General features: G+C 44.1%; 1 pseudogene across 1 annotated transcript; it reads right to left on the reverse strand.

Moving 5' to 3' along the window:
• Positions 1 to 6561: 6561 nt before the first annotated feature.
• On the reverse strand, positions 6562 to 7250 carry LOC105508343 (annotated as a pseudogene). The gene has a single exon (XR_001001241.1). The product of XR_001001241.1 is annotated as a 40S ribosomal protein S5 pseudogene (transcript).
• Positions 7251 to 10429: the final 3179 nt, after the last annotated feature.

Genomic DNA, 10429 nt, shown 5'->3' on the forward strand with positions numbered 1-10429 from the left:
CATTGGTACAAATTATCAAGAGATGTCTATATTTAAAAAACCATACAACCATCAAAAAAATTATATACAAAGCACTGTCAAGTAGGAAATGGTGTTTGACTTTCTTTTTTTTTTAGACCAAGACTCACTCTGTCTGTTGCCCAGGCTGGAATGAAGAGGCGCGATCTCTTCTCACTGAAACCTCCACCTCTCAGGTTCAAGCAATTCTGCCTCAACCACCCAAGTAGCTGGGATGACAGGCACCCACCACCAAGCCCAGCTAATTTTTGTATTTTTAGTAGCGACAGGGTTTCACCTTGTTGACCACAGGCTGGTCTTGAACTCCTGAGCTCAGGTGATCCTCCCACCTTGGCCTCCCAAAATGCTGGGATTACAGGCCTGAGCCACTGTGTCCAGCCTGTTTGGTTTTCTTTAGGCTGTATTTGTATGAACACGTTATTGGTGTGTGTTCCAGAATTGGGCAAAACTCCTCTAATTCCGATATGACTTAGTGTATGTCATCAGTAATCATTATAATTGTAATGGTAAATGCCATATGTCACAAAAATAATCAAACTTCCTTGTCAATTGTGTTCTTAACCATGGCCATTCTGAGACTTATGTTATCACCAATTATTTTACTTTGATACAGTGAGCACGATTTCAGCTCACTGAAACCTCAACTTCCCGGGTTCGAGTGATTCTTGTGCCTCAGCCCCCCGAGTAGTTGGGATTACAGTTGTGTGCCACCATGCCCAGCAAATTTTTGTACTTTTAGTAGAGACGAGGTTTCACCATGTTGGCCAGGCTAGTCTCGAACTCCTGACCTCAGGTGATCCACCTGCCTTGGCCTCCCAAAGTGCTGGGACTACAGGAATGAGCCACCGTGCCCAGCCTGATACTTTTTGAAAAAGTGGTTTTATAATCAGCTATAGGACTTTGACAGGCGCTTTTGAATGCAGATTTTTGGCCTTGTTTTTGTTTTTGTTTGAGACAGGGTCTCACTCTGTCGCCCAGCATGGAGTGTAGTGGTGCGATCTTGACTCGCTGCAGCCTCAACCCCCCAGGCTCGAGCAATCCTCCCACCACAGTCTCCTGAGTAACTGGAACTACAGGCACATGCCACCATGCCTGGCTATTTTTTGTGGGTTTTTTTTTTTTTTTTTGTAGAGACAGGATTTTGCCCTGCTGCCCAGGCTGGTCTTAAACTCCTGAGCTCAAGTAATCCTCCAGTCTCAGCCTCCCAGACTACTGGGATTGCAGGCATGTGCCATTGTGCCCAGACACAGGTTCTTGATAACTTTGGAAATTGTGTTATTGGAATAGAAAAACAAAAACAAAAACAAAATTTCCAGGAATATCATGGAAAGTTGATGTGTTCATGAGTATCAAGCAGAACAGAAGTTAATTGCATGAACCGAACTAATAGGAGACTGAAATAATAGTTTTTTTTTTTTTTTTGGAGACAAAGTCTAGCTCTGTCACCCAGGCTGGAGTGCAGTGGTGCAATCTCGGCTCACTGGAACCTCCATCTCCCAGGTTCAAACAATTCTCCTGCTTCAGCCTCCTGAGTAGCTGAGATTACAGGCGCCTGCCACCAGGCCCAGCTAATTTTTGTATTTTGTTGTTGTTGTTGTTTTTTGAGACAGAGTCTTGCTCTGTCGCCCAGGCTGGAGTGCAGTGGCCGGATCTCAGCTCACTGCAAGCTCCGCCTCCCAGGTTTAAGCCATTCTCCTGCCTCAGCCTCCCAAGTAGCTGGGACTACAGGCACCCGCCACCTCGCCCAGCTAGTTTTTTGTATTTTTTTTAGTAGAGACGGAGTTTCACCCTGTTAGCCAGGATGGTCTCGATCTGCTGACCTTGTGATCCACCAATCTCGGCCTCCCAAAGTGCTGGGATTACAGGCTTGAGCCACTGCGCCTGGCCAATTTTTGTATTTTTAGTAGAGACAGGGTTTCACTGTGTTGGACAAGCTGGTCTTGAACTCTTGACTTGGTGATCCGCCTGTCTCGGCCTCCCAAAGTGCTAGGATTATAAGCGTGAGCCACCTTGCCTGGTAATAACCTACTTTTATACCTGTTCTTCGATACCCAGTTAGTTAATACCTGTTATTAGATACCCAACCCACCGATTATTTTTGTTTCATTTTTCAAAGTCACAAAAACTTTCATTTTGTGCTATTTACAGCTTTTCATAATTTTTTTTTTCCTTTCACTTTGATGCTCAGGCTGGAGTGCAGTGGTGCAATCTCAGTTCACTGCAACCTCCACCTCCCGGGTTCAAGTGATTGCCTTGCCTCGGCCTCCCAAATAGCCTGGACTACAGGTGCCCACCACCGCACCAGCTAATTCTTGTATTTTTAGTAAAGACAGGGTTTCACCATGTTGGCCAGGCTGGTTTCAAACTCCTGACCTCAGGTGATCCACCCAGCTCAGCCTCCCAAAGTACTGGGATTACAGGCATGAGGCACCGTGCCTGGCCAGCTTTTAACTATTGAGTAAAATTTACTCCTGTGAGCAAAATTTAGAGTGTATTTCTCTCTATGGAATCTCTCCAGAATTTGGAAACTCTGAGTATTCTTAACTTATAGCAACACAGTTATTTGCATAAGTTCAATAAGAATCAGTTTTCCTCATTGAGCAGAGTCCCATGAGGGGAAAAAAAGAATCAGTTTTCTTTTGTAACAGGACACAGTTGGAGACTATGGCTATTTCACCAAGGTTTTGACTAGAAAAACATGTTTTCAGACTATTTTGGGGAACTGAAATTGACCTATAGAGATGGTAAAAGCCTTTTTGGAAAACTGGCCTTGTACTATGTTTTGTACTGGATTTCTGACCTGTGGTAAATAAAAAAAATGTCACTTTCTGACAGGCCCAGGAAGCCCAAGCTATTCTGAGACCTTGAGGAGAGGAATACACTCAATTCATACAGGTATCTGCAGGCAGAAATAAATCCTTAGCTGGCTCAAGAGGTTTTTAAAAGGTATAATTTGAGATTTCTTATGAAAGAGTTCCCGCAAAGCCAATTTTTTTAAAAAGTGCCTATATGGCAAATAATTATTCCTTTTGTACTTTATACAAATAATTAGGCCAAGTATAGTAAGACTGAAATTTGTTTTGCAAGTAAATTGGTCCTATTATGATTTGTCTTTAATTAAACATGGAGAACTAGGAGAGAAAAAATATGTTTTAGGAAAAACTACGGTTTGTTACTAGATTTCAGCCTTGTTCATTGATTTTGAGTGTCTGCTGATGACTCCACGTCTAATTAGTTATCAGGATCATTCACCTGGATCCCTTAAGACTTCAGGTCAAGCTGGGCACAGTGGCTCACTCCTGTAGTCTCAGCACTTTGGGAAGCCAAGGCAGGAGGATTGCTTGGGCCTAGGAGTTCAAGACAAGCCTAGGCAACATAGTGAGACCCCTGTCTCTACAAAAAAATTGAAGATTTAGCCAGGCTTGGCATGCATCTGTAGTCCCAGCTATTCAAGAGGCTGAAGATCCCTTGAGCCCAGGAAGTCAAGGCTGCAGTGAGCCATGATTGTGCCAGTGCATTCCCACTTGAGCAACAGAGTGAGCCCTATCTCAAAAAAAAAAAAAAAGAAGAAGAAGAAGACTTCTAGCCAGTTCTACAGGGACTCCTGAAGCTAGGACTGTCACTCCTTATGTTAGGGCTCATTATTTGTCTTACAGTCACTAAAGCTGTGGATAACAGCACTAATGTTTTTGTTATGCGTACCTTGGGACCCAAACCAGGTACCCATGAATACATACAGACAACTGCAAGATGGTTTCACGCCTCCTACCCTGGGGCAACTCCTACCCCAACTAAACCCACCACACACTGTCATGCAGGAAGAAATTAGAGCAGTCATCAGCATTTTCCCATCTCTGCAGCTCACACCTCAGGACTGAGGTGTGCCGTAGCCCAATGGGTGATTTGAAATCGCCTTTGCAAAATTACGTCAGTAATAGAAATCTGACATAGTTGTCTCTATCTTGCTTCTGACCTCCACACTGTCTTTGGTCATTCCTGGGCAAAGGCCAAGCTAACTTTGGGAGGAATTTAGTTTATAGTTTACTTGAAAGCAAGGATAATAATAGTCCCTCCCTAAAACTAACCCACTCTTTCTTTGTTCAGGGACTGAAGACTGCCTTTCTAAGACTAATGAAAGGTCATAAGGATAGGGTTATGGGAGGAGCCTGATTTCTGCTAAGATGTGGGCATAGTTTCCTTTTTTCTTCTTTTCTTCTTTTTTTTTTTAAATAAAGATGAGTTCTCACTATATTGCCCAGACTGGTCTCAAACTACTGGGCTCAAGCAATCCTCCTGCCTTGGCCTCCCAAAGAGCTGGGATTACAACTATGAGGCCCAAACCCAGCCAAGGCATGATTTCTATAATTCCTTACTGCTCAGGGGTCATGTGGCCAGAGGTCACAAGATTTGTGACTTTCCCAATTGTTCCTATAGATAACATCACTATTGTAGAACCTAAGATCGGTTTTTTTTTTTGAGATGTTTTTCAGAATGACCCCACCTGGACTCATGACTCATGACTCAACTGGTCCTGTGGCCCCTCCCAAAGGTAGACTCAGTGCGTGAGGATAGGTTTCCACATCCCTGTGATTTTATCCTCAACCAATTAGCAGCACCTATTCCTTAGCCCCCTACTCACCAAGTTGTCCATAAAAACCCTAACCTCTGAGCCTTCAGGGAGACTGATATAAATGATTACTCCAGTTCTCCCGCATGAGCTAGCCTTACATCAAACTCTTTCTCTACAGCAGAAGAAAGAAAGAAATGATTTCATGAAATACAGCTATTAACAATTAAATTAGACCTCTCTCTATGCACTAATGTGGAACAGCAGCATATCTTATTTAAAATACACACACAAAAGCCAACATTATGTAAGATATGCTACCAGGTGGGTTTTGAAAAAGAATGTGTGTTTATATGTAAATACATAGAATGTCTCTGGACAGATAAACAAAAAATTGGTCACTGTGTTTGCCTCCAGGGAAGAGAATTGGATGACTGAGGTCATGAGGGTAGGAGTTAGGCGTATTTTTCATTATATATTCTCTTGAACGTCTTATGTTTGGGACTTTTCACATACATTACTTATACAAAATCTTTTTTTTTTTTTTTTTTGTAGAGACAAGGTTTTGATATGTTACCCAGGCTAGCCCTGAACTCCTGGGCTCAAGTGATCCTCTTGCCTTGGCCTCCCAAAGTGCTGAGATTACAGGTATGAGCCACCATGCACAGATGATAATCATTATTTTAAGATTTTTTTCTAGTCATATTTTTAAGATTTTTTCTAGTTTGGAAAGCTGTTTTTTAAAAAAATAAATAAACTTGTGTGTTACAGATAGAGCTTCTTGATAAAGCAATCATCTGACTATAAAGTGATAAGTTCAAGGTTAATTATACAATTACTGCCTCACTGATGTCCAAAAAAAGCGATAGAAAGGGTGGGACATCCTGACATTAAAAGTTGATTTATTTCCTCCTGTGCTTTGCTCTCCAAGTAGTGTTGGGAATTATGACTACAGTTATTGAAAATATGCCAGATACTGTCACACACAACTTGGAGGGAATCTAAACTAGCCATACCCTCCCACAGCTGGGTGAGGACTCAGTATTTGCTATAAGCAACAGTGACAAATAAAATCAATCCTTCTTTTATTTTTTCTTAGATGGAATTTCACTCTGTCGCCCAGGCTGGAGGGCAGTGGCACAATCTCAGCTCATTGCAACCTCCTGCTCCCGGGTTCAAGCAATTCTCTGCCTCAGCCTCCTGAGTAGCTGGAATTGCAGGCACCTGCCACCGTGCCTGGCTAATTTTTAAATTTTTTTTAGTAGAGACGGGGTTTCACTATCTTGGCCAGGCTGGTCTTGAACTCCTGACTTCATGATCCACCTGCCTCGGCCTCCCAAACTGTTGGGATTACAGGCGTGAGCCACTGCTCTGGTCAATCAATCCCATTTTTAAAATGCAATTCATGAGATATTTGCAGAAAAGGAAATTTGACAGTATGTTGGAATCTTTCTATAATGGAATTGGAAGAGAAGAGCAATAAATACCATTTGATCAGGCTTAGCCTTTCCTAGTTGTCAGTTTCTAGAAAAGGATTCAACCCATAGCTCATCTGAGTCCATTTAACAAACTCTGTTGCAACATCATTACACAGAATCTACAAACATGAACTTCTATTCCTCCAGAGAAAGACATTTTCAGCTGATTTTTTAGTTATGAAGGAACTATCTGCTTCATCTGTAATATTCCAGAGCTTTTGTGAATGCATCCCTAGCCTCATGGTTGCTTGTTTTAGCTACGTTTATATTTTCTAGAAAGTAACAAGATATTTACCCAGTGGTTGATCTGTAATTCACTCTTCAAGCCCTTTTGGGATAGCAGAAGGAACAGCAGTGAACTGCTCTGCAAAGCCCCGTGACTTCGTGACTTGCCAGTTTGAAATTTTTCCTGGCCTGCTTTTTAAACCTAAGTCAAACTCTGATGCTATCATAAGAGCCTGGGATGCAAATTTCAACTTGGCTCCATCTTCAGTCTAGCTACCTTTTTTTTTTTTTTTTTTTTTTTTGTGAGGCCATCCCAAAAGGCAGAAGGCAGACAGGTTTATTGGGCAGCAACCGGGAAAACCAGCGGTTGGACTTGGCCACACACTCCAGCTCATCCTTCTTCTTGATGGCATAGGAGTTGGAGGAGCCCTTGGCAGCACTGATGAGCTCATCTGCCAGGCACTCGGCAATGGTCTTGATGTTCCGGAAGGCAGCCTCAAGAGCGCCTGTGCACCGCGGCCAGATGGCCTGATTCACACAGCGTAATGGGGACACGTCCACAGCCTGTCGTCTCATGGTCCTGGCTCGCCCAATGCATGTGCAGTCCTCCCGGGGACCACAGTTGATGATGGCGTTCACCAGGACCTGCAGAGTGTTGTTGCCTGTGAGCAGCTGGATGATCTCGAAGGCTTCTTGCGTTTGTTGCGGCCGTGCATCATCATGGAGTAAGCGAGGCGCTCTACGATGGGGCACTGAGCTTTGCGGAAGCAAGTTTGGTGGCATACTGCTCTGCACTGTGAGGCAGGTACTTGGCATACTTCTCCTTCACTGCAGTATAATCCTGCAAGGAAGTGTCATAGATCTGCGCATCATCGGAGCGCCACTTCCCAAAGAGCTTGATGCCAGGGCTCTCTGCTACCACTGGTGCTGCTGTCTTCCACTCGGTCATTCTGAGGGCACAGCCTGAGTATCTCTGTGGCTCGGCATGCACCACATGTCACCCTGGCACAGACAGGAAGAGCCTGTCTAGCTATTAATACTTTCAATCATAGCAGTGGTTCAGAACCACCTAAGGAACTTTTGGGAAAATTCAGGTATGTGGGTCTTCCCTAATTTCGTGAGATATGAGGAGCCGTGAGCAGATCAATGACGTGGAGAAAGTGGGAGAATAGTGATGTGAAGTACAGGTTGAGACTGACCAGTTGGAGAGAGGCCAGTTCATTCATGGCCCCTGGGCAGGTGCAGATATTGATCTTCATCTGAGAGCAAGGGGGGAAGCCACTGGAGACTGGGAGGGAGAGGAAAGACCACTCAGATCTGTGCTCGCTTTTAAATCAACCTGGTCACTGTGTGGGGACTTGATTGGAGGGAGACAAAAGTGGATGGGGGTAGCCCAGTTGGAAAGATTTTGTAATAATCCAGGCAGTTTGGTCTGGGTGGTGGTAGAGTAAAAGAGGAGTGGACAGATTGGAGGGACATTTAGGAAGTGAAACCAGTTGAGAGATGTTGGTAATTGATTGGATAAAGATGTGAGGGGAAAAGGAGGTATCGAAAATAATTCTGAGGATTCTGACAAAGGCAGAAATTTAAACATCTGACTAGCCCTTCTTGGGTGATTTCTGGCGCTGTCTGAACTTGCCCCGGGACTTGGATGACAGCCATTCCTGGCAGTGTGTCATGAATCAGTGGTTTACCAGCATGATGTGTCCCAAAGGGGTGGCTGCTCACATCACCACAGCCTGAATCCCCAAGAATAATACAGTCATGGAACACTTCATGCCTCTTATTAGTGAGCAAATACAGCTTACAATTGTTAGGAGGGCATCTTATTTAGAAGCTCAATTACCACATGATATTTGGAGAAGTTTTATAGAAATAAAATTGACAGGGGCAAGTATTTATTTATAGAAATATTTTGCCAATGCTTAAAAAAATAAAAGCTACTGGCTGGGCACAGTGACTCACACCTGTAATCCCAGCACTTTCGGAGGCCGAGGCGGATCACGAGGTCAGGAGATCGAGACCATCCTGGCTAACATGGTGAAACCCTGTCTCTACTAAAAATACAAAAAATTAGCTGGGTGTTGTGGCGGGCACCTGTATTCCCAGCTACTCAGGAGGCTGAGGCAGGAGAATGGCGTGAACCCTGGAGGTGGAGCTTGCAGTGAGACCAGATCGCGCCACTGCACTCCAGCCTGGGCGACGGAGACTCTAACTCAAAAAATGAAAAAATAAGTAAATAAATAAATAAAAGCTGCTTAGAAGTGCATCCTGGCTGGGTACGGTGGCTCACGCCTGTAATCCCAGCATTTTGGGAGGCCGAGGCAGATGGATCACGAGGTCAGGAGTTCAAGACCAGCCTGGCCAAGACAGTGAAACCCCGTCTCTACTAAAAAAATACAAAAATTAGCTGGGTGTGGTGGCAGATATCTGTAATCCCAGCTACTTGGGAGGCTGAGGCAGAGAACTGCTTGAACCCAGGAGGCTGAGGTTGCAGTGAGCCGAGATCATACCACTGCATTCCAGCCTGGATGACAGGGCAGGACTCTGTCTCAAAAAAAAAAGTTTAGTTCAGTTATTTTACCATACACAGTGTAAATATACATATACAGTGAGTGTAGGTTTATGTTCTTGGGTAAAGTGTGTGTGCATCACAGACTTTTTAAATTTTTTTTAATGGAACAGGGTCTTGCTATGTTGCCCAGGCTGGTCTTGAACTCCTGACCCCAAGCAATCCTCCCACCTCAGCCTCCCAAAGTGCTGAGATTACCGGCATGAGCCATGGCACCTAGGCAGGTGCAGGCAATTTTGAGAATCTAATTGCTTTTTCCATGTTTTTCCTTCTTAATCCCTTAAAAGCAACATAATATCACTATGATGTATACAGTTAAGAAAATGGTTCTGACCCAGTGCGGCGGCTCATGCCTGCAATCCCAGCACTTTGGGAGACTGAGGCGGGCGGATCACCTGAGGTCGGAAGTTTGAAACCAGCCTGACCAACATGGTGAAATGCAGTCTCTACTAAATATACAAAAATTAGCCAGGCGTGGTGGTGCATGCCTGTAATCCCAGCTACTTGGGAGGCTGAGGCAAGAGAATCACTTGAACCTGGGAGGCAGAGATTGCAGTGAGCTGAGATTGTGCCACTGTACTCCAGCCTGGGCAACAAGAAACTCTGTCTCAAAAAAAAAAAAAAAAGAAAATGGTTCTATCTTTACAAAATAAGTATTGTCTTTTTTTTTTGAAACTATGAATATAAGTGTGACTTTTAATGGGCAAATCTACACTCAGTGATCAGTTGATCCTATGTAGACTGGTACAGGATCTTCACTCTCTTGTTTACATGACTGATAAAAATGTTCTGAGAAAGTCAAGCAGTTCGGTTGGTGATCTCTCAGTAGCAATCAAGTGACAGGTCCAAACTCCAGAGGTTCTCCTCTGAACCAGCACCTTGGTCTCAGCAGGTGTTGGATAAATGTACATATGCCCTCTCTTCCAAGCCAGCAGTCCTGAAAAGAATGTTTCTTTTCAGAGGAGGCCATTGGAAAGAACTTGACAAAGAATTTGAGTCTTCCATCTTTCCTCCTCTTCCTCCCTTCTTGTTGAAATGGCCTTACCAGTAAACTGCTGCTAACGAGGTGGTTTATCTGGTTTTATTGCCCTTAATTTTATTACCTGCCCAATATAATCTTGGCTGGAGCTCCCCTGCTTAGAGGCATGGTAAAGCTTTATGTCTAGGAAAGCCCCACCCAAGGAGTGTTTTTGCTTTCTGGGGTGTAGGCTCTAGGCCAGGCCTGCAGGCTGAGGTGCTGGCCCTGCTAACAGCCTAATTTAGAAGCTCTAAACCATTCTATAATATTTTCTGGCCCAGATGGAGGTATACACAACCCAAAGAACCAAGATTAAATGAATAACCAAAGGAAAGAGGCAAAGATCAAAGATCTGTTTCTCCATCTCCCAAGGTCGTGAGAATCTCTACTCCAGGTTTTACTTGCCTTAGCGTCCAACCACTAAGAAGCCTGTGTGTGGGGAGAGACGTCAGTCATCTGGAGCCTTAGCTGAGGACTGAGCTCTAGCTAGAGCCCCTCACAAAAGTGAAGTCCAGCAATCGGGCTGAGAGTGGTGAGGTGGGAGGAGAAAC

This window comes from Colobus angolensis, unplaced genomic scaffold (genome assembly GCF_000951035.1).
Source record: "Colobus angolensis palliatus isolate OR3802 unplaced genomic scaffold, Cang.pa_1.0 Scaffold16, whole genome shotgun sequence".
NCBI lineage: Eukaryota > Metazoa > Chordata > Mammalia > Primates > Cercopithecidae > Colobus > Colobus angolensis.